The sequence below is a fragment of the Macrotis lagotis genome, chromosome 1, assembly GCF_037893015.1.
Source record: "Macrotis lagotis isolate mMagLag1 chromosome 1, bilby.v1.9.chrom.fasta, whole genome shotgun sequence".
Classification (NCBI taxonomy): domain Eukaryota; kingdom Metazoa; phylum Chordata; class Mammalia; order Peramelemorphia; family Peramelidae; genus Macrotis; species Macrotis lagotis.
In genome coordinates this window covers 178,070,436-178,092,697 of record NC_133658.1, presented here as the reverse complement: position 1 = coordinate 178,092,697, position 22,262 = coordinate 178,070,436, and positions in this window count along the sequence as shown.

Sequence of the window (22,262 nt, the reverse complement as noted above, 5' to 3'; positions counted from 1 at the left end):
CCAGAGAACCCTAGAAAACCACCCAAAAGATTACTGGAAATGGCTAGCAATTTTAGCAAAGTAGCAGGATATTAAGAAAATCCACATAAATCCTTAGCATTTATATATGTGTGTGTGTGTGTGTGTGTGTGTGTGTGTGTGTGTGTGTGTGTGAATAGATCAATATCTCACAGTCTATACCAAGATAAGATAAAAATGGGTGCTATATTTAGACAAAAAAACATAATATTATAAGCCAAATAAGAGAACAAGGAATAGTTTATCTGTCTGATCTATGGAAAGGGGAGCAGTAGATGACCAAAGAAGAGATGGAGAATATTTTAAAAAATAAACTGGACAATTTTGATAACATAATTCAAAAAAGTTTTTGCACAAACAAAACCACCACATCCAAGATTAAAAGGAGTTTAATAAACTGAGAAACAATTTTTACAACCAGTGTTTCTGACAAAGGGTTCATTTCTAAAGTATATAGAAAACTGAAGCAAATTTATAAAAATATCATTCCCTAATTGACAAATGTTCTAAGGATAGGGAAAGGCAATTCTCAGACAAATAAATCAAAGCTATCTTTAGTCATATGAAAAAATTACTTTAAATAATTATTGATTGGGGCAGCTAGGTGGTGCAGTGGATAGAGCACCGGCCCTGGAGTCAGGAGTACCTGAGTTCAAATCCAGCCTCAGACACTTAATAATTACCTAGCTGTGTGGCCTTGGGCAAGTCACTTAACCCCATTGCCTTGCAAAAACTAAAAAAAATATCATTATTGATCAGAGAAATTAAAGCATCTCTGTGGTACTACCTCACACATCTTAGATTGGCCAATACAACAAAAAGGATAATGATCAATGTTGGAGGGATGTGGGAAATAGGGGATTCTAATGCATTATTAGTGGAGTGTGAACTGATCCAACCTTTCTGGAAAGAAATTTGGAATTATGCCCAAAGGCAATAAAAATGGGCATATCCTTTGATTCAGCAATATTACTCCTGAAGAAATCGTTGAAAAAGGGTAAAAATTCCACATGTACAAAAATATTTATAGCAGGTCTTTTTGTAACAGCAAAGAATTGAAAATTGATGGGATGCTCATTAATTGGGGAATGACTGAAGAAATTGTGGTATTTGTATGTGATGGAATGCTATTATTCTTTAAGAAATCATGAGGGATGATATTTCAGGAAATCCTGGAAAGATGTGCATGAATTGAGGCTGAGTGAAATGAGCAGAACCAGAATAACATCACACACACTAACAACAACATGGGATGATGATCAACCATGATGAACTTGTTCATTTCAGCAGTACAATAATTGAAGATAATTTTAAGGGATTTATGATGGAAAATATCATTTGTCTCCAGAGAAGGAACTGAGGAGTTTAAATGAAGATCAAAGCTTATTGTGTTCAATTTTTAAAATTTCTTTTATGTATTATATAATTTTGTTAACTCTAATGTTTTCTTTCTTGCTTTTGGATCTGACTCTTCTCAGAACACATTCAATTTCCATCTATGTTTAGCATAGTTTAAAATGTAAAGCCTATATCAAATTGCTTTGGGGAGTGGGGGAGGGAGGAGGGAAGGGAAGGAGGGAGAAAAATTGTAAAACTCAAAACCTTGCAAAAATTATTGATAAAATCTTCCATTGCATGTATCTGGAAAAGCAAATAAAACATTTATATAATTTAAAAAGACATTATCAGGAAACTGTCCAGAGGGTCTAGAACCAGAAGGTAAAATGGAGACTGAAAGAATCCACTGGTCACCTCCTGAAAAAGATTATGGGAACATTGTAGCCAAATTCCAGAGTTCCCAAGTCAAGGAGAAAATATTGCAAGAAGCTAGAAAGAAACAATTCAAGAATCATGGAATCACAGCCAGTATTATACAATATTTAACAGTTCCTACAAAAGAATCATAGAATGTGGAATATGATAGTCTGAAAATCAAAAGAGTTTGGGTTACAACCAGGATTCAACTACCTGGAAAAATTTAGTATACTCTTTTTAGGGGAGACAGAGACAGAGATTCATAAGGCACAGGAGTGAGTTGGATATGAGGAGATAATATTTAAAAATATAAGATTAAGGGATGAGAGTAGAATATACTAGGAGAAGGGAAAAGAAATGGCATTATCTTATATAAAAGGGACGAGAGAAAACTTTTACAGTGAACGGGAAGATTTAGGAACTTCAGAGGTTGTAAGTAAACCTTATTCTTATCAATATTGATTCAAAGAGTGAATAATATAGGCACTCATTGGAGTTTAGAAATCTATTTTACCAGACAGGAAACTTAGAGGGAAAGGGAGATTTTTAAAAAGGGGTGGGATTGATAGATGGGAGATTAGATTAGGAGAGGGCACAAGATGGAGAGGGCAAGATGAAAGAAGAGATTATAGAATAAATGGGGGAAATGGGATGGAGGGAAATACAGATAGCAATAACTAGGAAAAATTTTTGAAGCAAGTTTCTTTTTTAAAGGTTTCATTTCTCAAACATATAGGAAACAGTCAAATTTATAAAAATAAAAGCCATTTCCCAATTGATAAATGATCAAAAATGTGAACAATTGTCATATGAAGTAATCAAAGCTAACCATAGCCATATGAAAAACTTACCTAACTCATTATTTGGAGAAATGAAAATTAAAACAATACTGAGGTACTACCTTATTCTGATTAGATTTAATAATACAAAAGAAAAGTAACAAGTTTTTGAGGGAAGGTGGGAAAAATGCAATTTTGGTGCAATTGTGTATTGATGCAACCATTCTGTAGAGCAATTTAGATATTCCCTAAGGGTTGTAAAACAATGTATAACCTTTGACCTACCAATACCACTGCTACTTACTGTTTTGTTTGTATTCCCTAAAGAAATTTTTGAAAAGAAAAGAAAAAATACCTATATATGTACAAAATTATTCATTGCTACTCTTTCCTGTAGCAAAGAATTGGAAAGTTAGGGGTTGCCCATCAATCGGGGAATGGTGGGAGAAATTGTTCCATGTGATAATGTTGGAATACTATTATGCTATAAGAAATGAAGAGCATGGGGCAGCTAGGTTGCTCAGTGGATAGAGCACCAGTCCTGGAGTCAGGAAAACCAGTTCAAATCTGGTCTCAGACACTTAATACTTACTTAGTTGTGTGATTTTGGGCAAGTCACTTAACTCCATTGCATTGCAAAAACCAAAAGAAAAAAAGAAATAAAAGGAAAGAAAGAAAGAAAGGAAAAAATAAATGATGAGCAGGGTACTTTCAGAAAATCCTGAGTTGATGCAAAGAAATGTAATGTGGACAAAGTAATAGCAATATTTTAAGACTATCAGTTGAGATATTGTCAGCAATATAATAATCCAAGATAATTTTGAAGAAATTATAATGAAAAATGCTATACATCCCCAGAGAGAGAAGTGACGGTGAAGCATTAAAAAAAAAGATGAATGCTATGCAATTTTGTGCATTTATATTTAGTGTTGCTATTACTTCATTGTCTTTTAATAAGATGTAGGTTTCCTAATTATTTTAATTAGGTCTGGTTTTGCTTGTGCTCTTGAAATCATGATCTCTAGACCCTGATTTTTTTTTTTAGGTTTTTGCAAGGCAGTGGGGTTAAGTGGCTTTAGGGCCACACAGCTAGGTAATTATTAAGTGCCTGAGGCTGCATTTGAACTCAGGTACTCTTAATTCCAGGGCCATTGCTCTATCCACTGCCCACACCTAGCCACACCTTACCCCCTGATTTTTAATAAGGCATAATAGATTTGTCTTTGGCTGATACCCCTTTTTTTAACTCTGTGTATGTCCTTCTATTTTAGATGTGTGTCTTGTAAACAATATACTATTGGATTCTTGTTTCTGAGGTATTCTATTATCCACTTCTGTATTATGGTTGAATTCATGCCATTCACATTTGATTATTATGTATTTCCTTCCATTCTATTTTCTTCTGCTTAAATTTCTCTTTTTTTTTGTTTTTAATCTGTTCTTCCTCAAAAGTCTATTTTACTTTTGACCACTACCTCTCCCAAACTGTCCTGCCTCTTATTATTTCTTCCCTTGCCTTTTCTTCTATTCCTTTCTCCCCCTATATCCCTTATGGATAAGACAGATTTCCATATCCAATGGAATATATATATATATTAATTTCTATGTATATATAATAATATAGTGTATATATAATGTAATATATAATATATATATAATATACTTTCTACCCTACTTGAGCCAATTCATATTGAGTGATATTCAAGCATTCCTCACCTCTCCATTTTCCCTTATACTGTAAAAGTTCTCCATTGCATGCCTCTTTTATGTGAAATAATTTTCTTCATTTTTCCTATATCTTTTCCCTTCTCCCTTCTCCCAGTGCATCCCTCTTCTCAACTTCCATCTTGTTTTTTTATATAATCTCAATATAATAGAAATACCATGATCTTTGTTTATGCAGTCCCTTTCCCACTATTAGGAAATAATGATAAAATTCTTAAGAGTTATATGCATCATCTCCCATATAGGAATATAGACAAATAAAGCTTATTTAGTCCCTTATGATTTCTCTTCTATATGTTTTCTCTTCCACTTATGTTTCTCTTGAATGATGTCTTTAAATTTCGAATTTTCTTTTCAGCTCTAGTCTTTTCATCAGGAATGCTTGATGGTCCTCTTTTTCATTAAAGATCTATTTCTTTCCTGAAGGGTTATATTAGTTTTGTTGGGTACATTATTCTTTGTTATAATCTTAACTCCATTGCCTTCTGTGATATAATATTTCAAGCCCTCCATTTCTTTAACATGGAAGCTGTTCAATGTTGTGTGATCCTGACTATGGCTTCATAATTTTTAAATAGTTTCTTTTTGGTTGCTTAAAGTATTTTTATCTTTGACCTAGGAGTTCTGGAATTTGTCTATAAAATCCCCTTGGAAGTTTTTATTTGGAGATCTCTTTCAGAAGGTTATCATTGGAATTTTTACATTTTTATGTTCCCCTCAGGTTTTAAGATATCAGAACAGTTTTCTATCATTTAATAAAATGTTATTCTTTGGTTCTTTATCATAGCTTTCAGGTAGTCCAATAATTCCTGTTATCACTCCTCAATTTCTTTTCTAGGTAAGTTGTTTTCTGATGTGACATTTCACATTTTCTTTTATTTTTATAATTTTGAATTTTTTGTATTGTTCCTTAATATGTCATGGAGTAATTATCTTCCACTTAAACAATTCTTATCTTTAAGGAATTATTTTGTCAGTGAGTTTTTGTACCTCTTTTTCTATTTGAAAAAGTTTAAAAAGATCCTTTTTTTCTTCATTGAGACTTTGTAATACTTTTTACTATTAGGTCAATTCTGTTTTTAAGATATTTCCTTCAGTATTTTATGCCTTTTTTAACCAAACTATTCTCTTTTCATAATTTTCTTTCATCACACTCATTTCTTCTCCCAATTTATCTACTACCATTCTTATTTGATTTTAAAAATCTTTATTTTTTTGCTCTTCCAGGAATTCTACTGTCCAATCTAGATCTTTTCTCTGTGGCTTAATTCATATTTGTTTTAATGTCCTTGTGTTCTGAGATTGGGTCTTTATCTTCCTTGTCCTCATAGTGACTTTTTTATAGTCTTGTTCTTTTTTATTGTTGTTTTCTCACTTTTTCAGTCTATTTCTTAACTTTAAACTTTATTTTAAAATTGGACTCTGTCCTTGGGGATAAGAAGTGAGAAAAGCACTGTTCCAAACACTGGGCTTTTGCGCTATCATTTACACAGTTTGCTCATAGGATCTGTGAGATTTCAGTACTTCCAAAGTGGTATGATTTGAGGAGAAATATGGTCACTGTTCTCCTGCCTATACTCTGTTCCTAATCCAGTATGGAGCTCTGCTACCTTCCTGCTATAGTATGTTATGTTCCTTTCTTCCTGAAATTGTGACCATGGCCTTTGCATTGAGAATGCTCTCAGAGATCTTTTGAATCTCCTAAACTGGCTTGTACTAGAAAATAAATGTCTTATACCAACTCTTTGTTGACTATGCTGCTCCAGAATTCAATTTAAGACACTATTTTTAAATTGTAGAAGAGAATTTTGGGAGAGCTTGACAGAAAATCTTCCTCTACTCTGCCAACTTGGTTCCCAGATTTCTAAATTTCATTTTTTGAAAGGGAAAATGGCATAATTGTGACAGCTATTTTCATGGTCTTCTGTTTTCTTAGTCTTAATAACCATAAGTCACAGGCAATATTCTAAGAAATGATCTTCCCTATTGCCTTTGAACATACAATGTTTTAACCCTTCAAAAATTCATGGTCTCTGAGGGAAACCAGAGAATTTTTCATTGGCATGGGAGTGATTTGTGTCTTTTAAATTTTTTGGAGTTGCGAATGACCATTTTAATTTAGTTTGGGTTTTTTCAATTGTATGTCAACTTAGCTGTAGACAAAAATGAAATATTTAAAGACTACAACAGTGAAATTAACATTCAAAGATAGTATAAAATAGTAATTCTTAACAGCTAAACACAGGTATTTGTCAACATTTCATAAAGATGCTTAAGTGATTTAAAATGGCTACATAATAGACAGACCAAAAGAGATGAGAAAAATGCATTGGTCCTCAAAGATATGATTAGGGAAGGCATCATAATACAGTGAGTAACATGCTTGATCTGCAGTCAAAGGACTTTTGTTCAACCACTAGAATCCAAGAGATCTGTGAATAAAGTTGAACAATTCTATGATTTCTTTAATACTTTATAACTGTATTTAATATTATTTATTTTATTTTTAATTTTATGTATTTTATTTTATACATTTGAAAACATTTAAGAAGGGCTACATAGGCTTCACTAAATTCAAAGAATTCACTGATGCAATAAAAGGTTAAGAACCCCTGGACTAAAAAATCTCTAAGGTCCCTTACAGTTTGAATATGATCCTATAAATTTTAATACAGTTCTGACATAGCATTAAGAATCTTACTCATTTGCTTTGGCTTTAAATAGAAATCGCTCTCTTGTAAGGTGTCCCTGCATTTTAACACGTGAGAATGCATACTTTGATACGATCATTTCCTGAGGTCATTTGGACCCCTATATTCATAGAGCAATTTATTGGTTCTTGGGTATTTTTGTGAAGTATGGATAGTTCATCTTGCTTATGGAGAATTTTGGACTCACAAGAGGATCATAGATACATAAATGAAGGAGCTTTCTAAGGAGGTCATAAAGGTCCCTTTTGACTGTAACATTGTATAATTCTGTAATTCTAGGGAAATACATAAGAAAAGTTTTACTTAAAATACAGTTAAGTTAATAGAAGAATAGGGACAAGAACCTATGTTCCTAATTTCCAGTCTAATGCTGGTTCTACATTATACATGTATATTGTCTAAACCTTCATTTATTTCAAGTATCTCACCAAATTGTTACAAACATTGACTAGGCGTCTCTTCCAAAGCTGTTAAAGACCCATGTCTTCTTTAACTAGGGATCTACTAAAGTAACATAGAATTTTTATTGAGTTAAACTCCACTGAATATATAAACAAGCACATGTACTGTCAGGAAACTTCTAATAATAAAAAGATGAAAGTTTATAAAATATTTCTTCAATAAATAGGTTATATAATTATAATAACTAGGAAGATAAACACAAGCTTTCCTGAAAAGAAAACCAATTAGTATCTAAATAATCAGGACAGTTAGGTGACACAGGGAATAGAGAGCTGACTCTGGAGTTGGGACTTAGAGTCAGACCTGAGATCAAACCTGTCTCAGACCTTACTAGCTGTGTGACCCTGGGCAAGTCATTTAATGCTATTTGCCTCAGTTTCCTCATCTATAAAATGAACTAAAGAAAGAAATGTCAAACCACTCTAGTATCTGTGCTAAGGAACCCAAAATAGGGTCATGAAGAGATAGCACTAAACTCAACAGCAACAATCAATCCATCAGGCAACTCTTTCATGAGGAGTTCCAGCTGAATTCAATTCACTGGCTCTCTTCCATATCTAGAATGGTAACCCTCTTTGACTCCACTTCCTGTCTTCCCAGGGTTCTTTCAAGTCTCAGCTAAAATCAAACCTCCTGTAAAAAGTATTTTCCAATGCCCCCTAATGCTATAACCTTCCTGATACCTTCTACCTATTTCGTATGTATTTATTATGTATGTAGTTGTTTTTACATTGTCTCCTCCATTAGAATGTGAGACCCTTGATTGTAGAGACTGTCTTTTTTAGTTTGTCTCTTTGTTTGTTAACCTTTATTTACATTCTCAGCACTTAGTAGACTATCTGTCAAATAGGAAGCACTTATTGAAGGCTTATTGACTGATTACCACTAGTCCTTCTATATTGAAGAGGACTACACCAAGCAACCAAATGATCGGAGTTATTGTAGTGGATGAGAATTGCAGGTCGCCAATAGAGATCGAAGGTTAGTGAAAAGTGAATGAATTCATGGTCCCCTGGGATTTTAACTGCTCCAGATTTATTATAAATTGCTTCAAAATAGACAGGTTAAAACTTTTTACTCCTCCCAGAGGAAGTGACCAGCACTTTGAGGACAGACGAGAATAACAACTTTCTAGGAGAAGTTGCTGTGGAGATAGAGACAGACAGAGAGATAAGGAGAGAGAAAGCTAGACAATGAGGAAGAGCTGGCTGGGTCAGGGAGAGTAGCAACCCAGAGGGGAGTTTAGATTAGATTTTTATAGTCTTGCCCATTATCTGGGTACTGGCAACAAAGGGAGAATCCTTCTCCCTTACATGACTGAAACCAGGTAGAAGGTTGGAAGTTAGTGGGTTGGGAATGAGGAGACAGGGTACAAAATTTACAATTAAAAATGGAACAATAGTAGTCAATTTACATTTCAAGAGCAGATAGCATTCTACACTTTAAGAAATTTTAACTGCATAAAAAATTCCAAAATTTGTTTCTAATTACAAATTTCCTATATTCCCAGTTCTCTGAATCAGTATGATTGCACCATTATGTTTATTATAGTAAGGAGTATGCTGTGCAATCCTTCTCACTTGCCTATACCAGAATTGTTCCATCTAGAATCTGAATTATATGAAATAGGAATATTGAAGATGTTCTGGCTCCTGATGGAATCTATTGGTCTTAATGGTTTCATTTCCTCCAATATCAGCGAGGGACCACAACACCTCATCAATGCCAGGCAAACACCAGCCTGTGCTATGTGATGACAGAATACAACAATAAGGGACATCTTAACCTGTCTCTCAATAATTGTCAGTGTGATCTTTCCTCTCAAACTTTCCATCTCTGAATTGTGGGTTCTCATCAGTATAATACAATTGGCAATAGCTTGAAGACTAGAATAATATCAACTTGCCATTCAGAGAGCTCTTCTGCTCTGCTGTTAGCATACGCCCTAGTGGTCTATCCCACTGGACACCAAAGGATCAGAAAGCTTTCCAAGCCACAGGCCTCTTTCTTAAGCAAACCAGTGTTACAGTTTGACACCCTAGTACCACCCTAGTCAAACTTCCCACCTGACACTGTCCCTAGATGGACCAAATGCCTCATCATCTAATTAGTGAGATTCACTGTCCCTATCTACCATCTAGTGAAACCACAGCCAAGGAAACGAATTGACTGACTGTCAGTGGAGAGACCAGAAAGAGATCCTTTCTGGTTGGGTTATTTAAGAAAGGAATTTCGGTTTGGGGAAAGTGTTAAAAGATGTCTAGGAGTTCAATGAATGCGGTAGAGAGGAGATATCCCACGCAAAACTTTTTTTGTGTTCAAAGGAAGAAAAAGTACAGGGCATACCTAGTTCAGATGAAACACAATGTATTTGTGTGTGTGTGTGTGTGTGTGTGTGTGTGTGTGTGTGTGTGTGTGTGTGAATAAGTAGTGGGATATATGACTAGAGTTATTTTTAGAGAGCTTTAACAGTCACCTTTCAAAACACACAGACACACAGACACATAGACACACATACACACACACACACACACACACACACACACACACACACACACTGCTCAGAAACATCCCCAATAAAAATTATACTTCAAAAGAGGTACATTTAATTAGTAAGAATAGGAAAGCTAATTACTTAGAATAGTCTGACTCTTTATTAGTTTAAGAAAAAAAATAAACCTTTTAAATCATACCTTTCCATATATCTTCTGTACTAATAGTGATGTAACCAGGCAAGGACAAGCTAGTGTTCATGTCTCTCTACCAAATACCACCAAGCTTGTATCCATGCTTAAAGCAAGAACTGTATTCTGTATCTTTTTTGACAAGCCACAGTGCTTTGTAAAAAGATTATAAACATAGTAGGTTCTCCAGAAATGCCACTTACTAATTGGAAATTTGACTGCTCTATCTCATTAGAAAGGCGAGAACCATTTCTCCATGATTTCATTCAGTCAGTTTGATTTAAATTTATCTTATTATTAATGATTTGGAGCACTCTTTCATATGATTTTTAATCATTGGAAATTCTTCTTCTGAGAATTGTTTATTCAAATCATTCCCAATAGGGAATGTCTGTTGATCTTACGTATTTGTGTTAGCTACCATGTATCTTGGATATTGGACCTTTGCAGGAACATTTGATGTAGATATTTCCCCTACTGGAAAGTTCCCTTCTTATCTAAAGCTTATTGATTTTAATAGTGCATAATATTTCCAATTTCATATAATCAAAATTTTCTATTACATCATTTCTGATCACCTCTAATTTAAGGATATTTAAGTCTCCTAACCAAGGCTATAAAAGGCATGGGTTCTAATTCTCTACTCATTTCGCTTTTTTTATGGTATGCCCTTTAATATTTAAGCCATGTATCCTGAGCTTAAGGGAGTATGTGAAAATATGTCAATCCAAACTTAATTTCTATCAAATTTCTTCAGTTTTCCAAGCAGATTTTATCAAACAAGGAGTTCTCTACCAAATAACATATCCTCAGGTTAACAAGCATTGAATTTCTGAGTTTATCTCTTATTCTTTCTTATCTATTTTAAGCTACTGATCTACTTTTCTACTTTTTAAATAAGTGTCAAAAAGTTTTGATGATTACTGATTTATAGCATAATTTAAGAACTGGAAGTATACTTCCACCTTTAAAAGTACTTTTAAATAATTTTCCTTGATATTCTCTATCCCTCTAAATGAATTCTGCTATCATTTTGTCTGGCACTATAAAGCATCCCTTTTAGAAATTTGACTGGTGTAAGATAAAATATTTAAATTAATAGGCAATATTATAATTTTTATCCTGTTGTTATAACCCAGCTCAAACAATGATAATCCTTCAAATTATTTGTTGCACCTTATTTCTTTAAATCTTGCAAATCCAACTGGATAAATTTTGAGTATGCCTTGACATACTTATTCCAAGATATTGTAAGTATTTTGATTTCACTTTGAATTGCATATCTTTCAAACATTTCCTTCTAGACTTTGTAAATTCAATTGGCATTTGGTTTCTAAGGGCTGATTTTAATTCTATTAATGTACTAAATCTATGAATTGTCTCTTTTTCTTTGTTGTTTATTTGGAGTTTTCTAAATATTCTATGATATTATAAGCAAATATGATTAATTTCATCTCCTCTTTGCTTTATGCTTTTAATTTCTTTCCTTTGTCTTAATGCTACCTTTAGTGCTTCTAGAAGAATTGTCAATAATAGTAGGGAAAGGGGCATCCTTGATCCAGGGTTTCCCTACTGCAATATCAATTCCTTCTGTAATTTGTTTAGTTTGGAACAAGAGATGAGTCAACTGAATAATAAATGAGAAGAGTATTCATTAAGGAAAATGTAGTTCTTGGTCTTTTAGTTTCATCCAAATGAATTCTGCTATTGTTTTATCTAGTTCTATAAAATATCGACAGATTTCAGAAGTTTCTAATTCTTCATCTTGTCTTATGGGATAGATTTTTTTCTACTCTTCTACTTTCTACTCTTCTACTCTTCTACTTTTCTACTTTTCTACTCTTTTTCTACTCTTCTACTCTTCTATCACAGCTCTTTATTATCTAATTTCCTAACTTTGAATAGAATGCTAGGTTTGGAATCAGGAAGAGAAAGATTCCTCCTCTAACATTTTCTATAGAAGTCTCACAAAATATCTTTTGTGTTATGTAAAGTGGCATTTAAATAGCTGTTGTTAAACTCCAATGAGATTATCTGAGTGAAGTGCACTGAAAACTCTAAGGTACTATATAAATGTTGGTAGTTATTTCCATTGAGATTTTCTCTAATTTTTCCTTAATTTTTTCAACTTTAAAAAAAGAAAAAAAACTCTGACATCTTTGAAAAATCCAGGACTGAATGAATAAAACATTAATAAATGTTTTCATGGTTTGACCCTGCTCAAATCTTACTTATAACTCCATGAGAAATTGTAAATTAAGAATTCAACCATCCTGGTCCCCCAAAATCTCATTAAGCAGAAGTTATTATAACCAAGTTTGAACATAGTAGCCAGTTTTACCTGATTTATCAAGGTTATTTAAATCTTAAGGAAGGCACACAAGCTTTAGGTACATTTGGTTTTCATCTAACTTTGAAAAGGCTTAGATTTCAAAAATGAAACTATGCAAATGATTAGCCCATCATTTTGTGTAAATGCTTTTAGTCTCTCAATGTTACTGAGGGAGAAACAGCTTCTACATAGCTCCTATAAAAAAAAAAACTGTTCTATGGACATCACATTAAATCCTGAATTACATACTCTACCAAACCAGCTCCTAATGAGCCATTCAGGTCTCTGATGTATATAATATACCTTTTTAAAAATGCATGAATACATATTCCACCCACAGACTTGGATGGCTCCTTTGGGTTATTAAGTTTCAAAGGAGTCTATCAGTCTCTCAGGTATAACGTTCCATGAAAGCCTAAAAAGAAAATCCCAGAATTAGAAGCTTAAACTACCTTGAAGTGGAGCCATGCATCAGCAAAAAAAAAAAAAAAAAAAAAAGGCAAGCAATTCAAAGTTAAATTTGATGCTGTGGCATGCTTCTGCAATTCTTGCCTTTTGTCAGCTTAGGTCATAACCCTTAAAACAGTTCTAACTTTGTTCTTTCCTGATCTAATTATACATCTCAGTCCTGTTTTGTTTATAATTGGACCTTGGTAACCTCTGCTGGCTTCCTTCTGTGGAGTTAGAATTCTTGTTCAAGAAATATGAATGTGTTTATAAGTACTTATTCTAAAGGTACATTTCCAAGGCACTAAAACAGGTCAAATGAATGAACCTGAGTCTCAGAAACTGGGAAGTCTCAGGAAAGAACTTGTATAATGAAAAATAGTTGTTGGGTTTTTTGAGGGTTTTTGTGGGAGGGTTACAGGAGTGGGGGAGGGGAAGAGGATGATTCAACGTAGGAAAATAGGGTAGGTCTAAAGAAGAAATTCATATGACCTTTGAGTACAGAAACACTCAAGAGAGGCAGAACCAATCCGGAGACCAACTGTGAAATTCCCTTCAGGAAGAAGAAATGTAAGATATATAAAAGCAGCAGCCTAGAATGTCAATATGAGTTTCAATGAATAAGGAAAGAGAGGAGGAAGAGGGAATGGAGTTAAGAGAGAGATAAGATTTACCAAGAGCAGGGCAAATATAGAAGGAATGGTGTAGATGAAAAGCAAGGAAGTTAAAAAATACTTGTTAAGTGGAATGTGACATGAAGTTTGATGAGTGATTGCATCAGTATATGGGTCTAGGGAGGTACAAAAAAAGGACAATGATTTAAAAACAAAATTGGTTTGATTTGGGAAAGTTATAAAGCACTTCCAATTATTCAAAGTTCCTTATCAAAAAAACCTCTCTTTTAACAATATAGTATAATGGGCATAAAAATAGCATAAAAATCAGGAAGACATGAGTTCCATGTTTGTCCTCTGTCATATATATGTTAACTGTATGATTGTGCATAAGACATTGATTTTTTCTTTTTTAAAAAAATATTTTGCACTTAAATGCAAAATAGAAAAGAAAAGCATCACCATATACATAAGATTCAATATAAAGCAATGTATTTCCATTTCAAGAAAACCTATATAAATTCATACTACAGACATTGTTCAAAGTTATCCATTTTTTCTTTGTTTCCTTGTAGGTTTTCTTTTGTTCTCTGATGTACACTTTTTAACTTTATTTTTCCCCCTTCATTCCCCACAAAGTCTACAATTAAGCATAGATAGATTGACACATATACATATATTTGCAAATAAACACATATTTACATACATGCATATACCCATATATAGAGATATCTATAATCTTACACATATTCGTATATATATATATATATATATATATGTAAGACTGCACTATGCTTATTTCCAATTGTCCTCTGTTCCTGTATAGGTTTATAACATCTTCTTTCCTAAGTTCAAGTTTTTCCATATTTTTTGAAATCCGCCAGCTCATCATTTCTTACACCTTCAGTAATATTCCAAACTTATATTGTCTAGTTATCTTAAAATGTTTAAGACAATATTAATGAATATGGTGAATATATAGTGTAGCTTGCCTATTTTTTCCTCTTTTGATTAATTCTATTTTTGCTTTAACTTTATCTAAGATTAGGCTAACTACTCCTTTTATACATAATAAATTCTCCTCTAGATCTTTATTTTATGTTTATGGGTTTCTCTCTTTTTAATAGCATTTCCTAAAAGCAACATATGGCTAAATTCAAATTTTTCCATTTTATGGGTGAATTCATCCAATTCACACTCTAAGCTGTAATTATTATAATTTTTTTTAATTTTTTTGTGCCCAAGACCACACAGCTAGGTAATTATTAAGTGTCTGAGGGCGAATTTGAACTCAGGTATTCCTGACTCCAGGGCTGGTGCTCTATCCACTGTGCAACCTAGCCCCCCCTAAGCTATAATTATTAGCTGTCTATTTTCCTCCTTCCTATTTTCTTCCCTAGCCTTCTTACCCTTTTCCTATTGCTCCTCACTCCTTTGCTTTACTCCTACCTGCTACCTTGCCCCTCCAAAAATTCCTCCCTTATCCTCTCCTCCCTCCTTAACCCATCTGAATTTCGAGAACTTTTCTGTCCTTCCAAATGTCTCTCTGTCCCTCTTTATCCCATTACTGTTAATCTACACAACCTTCTAAAATTCATTTATCCTTTTCTCTCACGCTGTAATTCTTTACCCTCCTAGTCTTCTTACCCTCTTATTTCCTTATGAATTCAGAAGGCTTTTTTACTCTTCTAGTTATATATTTTAATCCATTTAATCCATGAGAGCAGCTTTCCAGAACTGCCAGTCTTCTTCTTTCATCTAAATCCTCTATCTCAGTTCTTCCTCTTTTATCTCATTTGAATGAAATGATTACTTTTTATCTTTACCTAAACCATTTTACATTTTAGAATCACATCCTACTAAGCTCTACTCTGATCTTTTTCTTTATTAATACTCAATTATTAATGACATATGGTTAAACATATGGTTTATATTTTGATATATAAAAAGTAAACAATTTGTCCTTATTGAGTCAATTGTAATTAGTCTTTAATGTTTGCATTATATTTCTCTTGGATCTTGTTTGTCATATTTTCGTTTGGGTCTTGTTGCAACAAAATCTTGAAAGTCTGGCAATTTATTAAATATCCATTTTTTTTCACTCAGGATTATGTTTGACTTTCTGGCAGCAAACCCAGTTCTTTTATTCTATGACATATAGTATTCCAAGATCTGTGGTCTTTTAATGTAGCTGCTGCTAGGACTTATGTGATTCTAACTGTGGCTCCACTGTATTTGAATTGTTTTTTACTTGTTATTTTCTACTTAACCTAGGGGTTTCAGAATGTGACTATGATATTCCTATAGTTTTTCCTCCCAAGGTTTCTTTCAGGTGGTGATTGATGGATTTTTTTTGTTTCTACTTTCCCCTCTCATTCTAACATTTCATGACAAATTAATTATTTCTTATATTATTCTATCAAGATTCCTTTTTTATGATAAATTTCAGTGGTCTAACTATTCTTATGCTTTATCATCTTAATCTTAATCATATCTTCTTAATATATAAATCAGTTGTGTTTCTTATGAGATGTTTCATATTCTCTTCTTTGTTAATTCTTTAAATTTCATTCATTATTTCTTGGTCCCTTTTAAGTTTACTAACTTTCTCTTGCCCAATTCTAATTTTCAAGAAGTCATTCTTTTCCCTTAAGATTCTGGATCTCAGGGGCGGCTAGGTGGCATAGTGGATAAAGCGCTGGCCCTGGAGTCAGGACTACCTAGGTTCAAACCCGTTCTCAGACACTTAATAATTACCTAGCTGTGTGGCCTTGGGCAAGCCACTTAACCCTGTTTGCCTTGCAAAAACCTAAAAAAAAGATCTGGATCTCCTTTTCTAGTTGGGTGACCTTCTTTTCATAATTTTCTTGCTTTTGTTCATTTTTCTGCAAAATTTGTCATTTGATTTTTAAAATCTTTTTTGAGTTCTAGGAATTCTTTTTGGGAAGGTAACCATTGGACATTACTCTTGGAGATGATAAACTATTATTTTTGCTTTAGTATCCTCCTCTGAAAATGAATTCCTATCTTCTCTATTCTCCTAGTAACTCTTTATGGTTGAGTTCTTTCTCTTTTACCTGCTCTTTTATATGTAGAAGCTTGTTATTATATTTACTTCTAGTCCTAGGGTGTGGGGGTTGGTGCCTCTAGTCTCAGAGACTTACCATTATTTTTTTTAGCTTTGTCATGGTCCCAACTTCTACTCCATTCCCCCTCAAGCCTCTGTGTCACTACTGACCGTGGACACTTACTAGAGAACTTGGTCTAAGCTCTAGAACAGAGGAGAAAATGAAAGTTATAGCCAGCTTACACTACTGCTTCTGAATTTACCAAGTGTGTGCTGGTTCTTTCTTGCCTAGGCAGCACAGTTGGGCTTGGTGTCTTTTGTCAGCAGAGATTCCTTTACTCTTTCCCTGCTCAGATGTCTGACTCCCCACATTTTATCTCCCAACCCAGATGGCCAAGTTAACTCTCAAACATTTTAAGTTATAGAGAATGCCCCTCAGCAATAGTAGAAGGGATTTCCTATCTCAAATCCTCCAAGACAATGAAATCGCAGCTCCAGTCTCTATTTCTATTTTTCATTGTGATATTATATGATCGGTAATCAGAGATAATCATAAACTCAGAAGAAACAAAATAATATAACCTAAGGGCAATAAAGAGCAACAAAGTAAAAACTAAGTAAGCTGCAATATGTTAACCATGATGATTTGAACAAAATAAAAGGAATAAAAGAGATTATTAAGGATCTACTACATTGTTATAATATGAATCCTCATAAATTCTACCTTTTAGAATGTTTTTATCTTCCTGCTTGACTGAATCAGGTGACACTCTTCCTTAAAGCCTTTCCTAATTCTCGTACCTTTCCTTCTGCCCCAGTTCCTAATGTTCCCTTCTTCCTCTAATTATTTATCTTATTTATTATACATGACATATACATGTACCCAATTCCTTTATCACCTTCACCCATACTATTTCATCCTTGAGGGCATCGTCTATTCCATTTTTTTATCTTTCTATCCCTAGAACCTATCACATTATATCTTCCTTAGTGAATGTTTAATAAATATTAGTTGAACAGAATTTTGACAAGAAACGAAAATGGGTAGGTCATGTCCCTAGAGGAAGATAACAGGTAGAGAGCCTGAGTACAATAATGATATGTGAAAAATATTTATAAGATCCAGCCAATGGTCACTAAAACATTATATACATTTTAAGATCAGCAAGAATCCTATAGTATAAGAAATTTTGGATGGATTTTTAATCTGTCCTGATGTAGGGATTAGTACTTTTGTGAGTAATTGCCAAATCTGGGGGTAGTGAAATGTGAGGAAATAACAACTAATAATGTAAACTTTGAAGACATTCTGAAATTCAGTAAAATAGGAGATAAGGGAAATAGTATGTGCAGTCACTTAATGGAGTCAGAAACAGAAATAATATTGTCCTTGGGAAAATCTAAGACAAACTAGATAGAAGAAACTGATGAGTTTAGAAAATAGAAAAAAAAAGCCTGTTATATAGGTATGTCATAATATAGGAATGGATGCTTCAGTTATTGGGACATATATTAGACCACCCCATCTAGAACAGATCAACTAATAATTTACTGGCTTACACTAAATGATTTCATAACTCAATAGATGGAGTGATCAACAAAGAAGAACTTAGTGTTAGGTTAGAAATCATGTAAATCTTGGGCACAGGGGAAAGGTAGTGAACCTGCCATCTTACAATTTGTTGAATACATAAGGACAAGAAAGTCAGGCATACTTTGACATGTATTCTAACAGATTTCAAAAACTTCAGAAAAAAGACAGCTAGAATTCCTAAAACTAAAATTCTTCAGAAAAAATCATCAAGAAAAGTGGGAAAGTTGTAAGAGTGAACTTATGAAAGCACAAAAACTTATTATTCTAATAAAGAAGAAAACAGCAAAGTATGAAAAAAAAATAGACTCATGTGGAGGTCCAGAAAACTTTACAGCTAACTCGTCATGTAAAGAAGATAGAAATAGAGTTAGGTAATAGGATACCACCTAAATGTATGGAGAATAAAGACAAAAGTGTGGCAAGTTTCTATAAAACTGTTATAAATACTAAAATTCAGAAAAAACTCAGACTAGAGATGAATATTAAGACAATATAAAGTATATGGAATTTTAAGTTGTATTGGAAAAACAAAAAGAATTTTAAAAGGAATTAAACATATAAAACATAAATTAATTTCACCAAGACATATAAGGGCCCCATTTTAAATAACTAGTTTTCTATGGCTATAGAAGTCTAAGTCCTGAGTGGACATATAGAGATCTAGATTTTCTTCCCCAAATAGCACCTTAGCAGATGGGATCCCAGATTCCCAGATGGGATAATAGAAATGAATGTGCATATAAGGGGAGCAACAGTCACAGGATATCAGGGACCCTATCTGGCTATTCCATCAACTAAGGGTGCTTTTTCTACATCATTCTCACATTTAAATCACAAGAAGCACAAAATCATTGTGATAACAATACCATTTGCTACATCAAAAATCCGGAACTGAATCTAACTCAGATTAGTCTAGTGATTCAGACTCTGGATATTTGTCAGTCATTTAGTGCAATAAAATATTTTTCCTTATAAAGAATGAAAAGAATATAATTACTAAACACAGACACTATTCCCCTGTGCCTCCAGATTTGCCAGGAAAGCAATGAGTCAGAAAAACAGCACAAGGGAGTGGTAAAATTCAGTAACTCTGAAAGTGGTAAAATTTTACCAAAACTCAGGAATATTAACTATAGGTTTGCTTTCTTAGACTCCAAATCCACAAGAATATCTGTCTAACCATCTCAGTTCATGTAAAATAAATGCTGTTCCTACTGTATCTCACCCTTAGTGGCAAGGCCCTAAAAATCCTTCAGGCAAATTTTCACTATTAATAAGACTGTTAAAACAACTCTTACATCAAGGAAAATTCTAGGATAAATATATGAAGGGAAAAACAACAAAAATTTAAAAGTTACAAATCATAAAATGATATAAAAATATATTTAAAAAGAGAATCGATGCAATGGGAATAAATAAGGGATAGTTCATAGCAGGTCTCCCATTATAACAATAATAGTGATAAACAGGATCAATAACAGGGCATGGCCAATGACATCTGTGTTGACATAGTCAATGATCCTCCTTACAGGCCAAAGTCACGAAAGTAGCTAAGAGTCTTTTCGTTCAGTTGTATTGCAAAAGATACTAGTGCACTGTATAAGAAATTAAGATTCTTATATGAGTAAGTTCACTCAAACCTGTATGAGAATGTGTCCTTCCCCCTGAAACATTGTCCTATGTGATTTGACCGCATTCTTAGAGTCCCAGGAACTAGCCATTCCTTGGAACATAAATAGTACTGAAAAGAACTGGCTATTCTCACAGTACTGACCTTAATTATGTTGTGTCTTGTGGCCCCATAAGACATCTTCCTAACATCATAACACTTACTGACTTCCTACGTTCATGATAAGAACTCTGGGATCCTTTCCAATTGAATTTGGCAACAAGCCTTTGTTCTCCCCTAATAAATATCCTAAGACTCCAATCATTCATTATGATGATGATAAAGAAGAAGGAGAAGAAGCAGAAGAAGCAGAAAAAAAGGAATCCCACCCATGGAGAATACATTCTACCTGGTGCTCCCCCGAATTGGTGATGTTTTCTCTCCCATTCAGGACTCTCCCGAATTGGTGATGTTTTCTTTATCTTTCTCTTCTACTTTTGTTATAGTATTAATAATCCTTTCTATTATATCCACATATTATTTGCTATATAGAATATTATTGTAAGCAATCTATTCCTTACATTATTAAAATACTTTCATTTTCAACTGTGTGAAAGTGTCATTTACAGGAAGGAATCTGAACTTCATTAAAATCACAATACATGCACATGGATGGAAATAAATAAATAAATGGGTGAAAATTGTATTGCAAAAGGCCTTTCAATGGGACTACACTATGGATCTAATTTGACAGGAGGTTTTGTTTATTTCCAAACACTAAGTTTTCCCTAGGTCACCATCCTAAAGGTCCTATTTCCTAATAGTCCCATCAAAAAGGATGAAAGCAAATCAAAGAATGATACTTTGTCCCTGTGGAATCCTCTGCTGAAGGGATATTCCTTCTTCAGAAAGATCTGAATAAAGCTCCCACATCTTCATGTAATCACTTAAGAATACCATCTAGAAAATTAATGAAGTTTCTTTCACGTGGATACACATTGACATGGATTTTGGTATTTTGTTTTTAATTATCACCTCCAAGTTATTGGGAAGCACCTCCTAAAAATTTCACACTTGGCTGTCTTCTCCTTCCTCCACAGGTCCTTCTAGGAGTTGTCTGAACCATCCCAAGGGAAAAAGGGAATATGCCATTTAAGGAGGACTTAAATTGTTCCTTTTTTATTTATTTTAAATCTTACAATTTTGCCCCCATTCTTGCTTCTCTCCCCCCACCCCCACAGAAGGCATTCTGTTAGTGTTTACATTGGTTACATGTTATACACTGATCTCAGTTGAATGTGATGACAGAGAAATCATATCCTTAAGAAAGAAAAATAAAGTATGAGATAGTAAAATTACATAACAATATAATGTTTTTATTTTCTAATTTGATGGTAATAGTCTTTGTTCAAAGTTCATAGTTCTTTCTCTGGATACAGATGGTATTCTCCATTGGAGATAGGTCAAAATTGTCCCTGGTTGTTGCAATGAAAAGATGAGCAAGTCCAAAGGGGTTGATCATCACCCCCATGTTGCTATTAGGGCATACAATGTTTCTCTGGTTCTGCTCATCTCACACAGCATCAGTTCACACAAATCTTTACAGGCTTCCCTGAATTCCCATCCATCCTGTTTTCTAATAGAACAATAGTGTTCCATGACATACATATATCACGGTTTGTTAAGCCACTCCCCAACTGAAAGACATTCACTTAATTTCCAATTTTTTGCCATCACAAACAGGGCTGCTATAAATATTTTTGTACAAGTGAGGTTTTCACACTTTTTTATCATCTCTTCTGGGTATAGACCCAGTAGAGGTACTGATGGATCAAAGGGTATGCACATTTTTGTTGCCCTTTGGGCATAATCTCAAATTGCTCTCCAGAAAGGCTGGATGAGTTCACAGCTCCACCAATATATTAGTGTTCCAGATTTCCTGAATCCCTTTCAACATTGATCATTGTCCTTTCTGGTCATATTGGCCAGTCTAAGAGGTGTGAGGTGGTATCTCAGTGATGCCTTAATTTGCATTTCTCTAAGAAGTAATGATTTGGAGCAATTTTTCATATGACTGTGTATTGCTTTGATTTCCTCAGCTGTAAATTGCCTTTGCATATCCTTTGATCATTTGTCAATTGGGGAATGGCTTGTTTTTTGTAAAAATTTGACTTAGTACTCTGTATATTGTAGAAATGAGTCTTTTGTTAGACACACTAGTTGGAAAAATTGTTTCCCAGTTTACTACTTTTCTTTTGAAATTGGTTACAGTGGTATTGACTGTGCAAAAGCTTTTTAATTTAATGTAGTCAAAATCATCTAATTTGTTTTGAATGATGTTCTCTATCTCTTCCTTAGTCATAAACTATTTCCCTTTCAATAAATCTGACAGGTAAATGACGCCTTGATCTTCTAGTTTGCTTATAATACTGTTTTTTTATGTCTAAATCCTGTATCCATTTGGA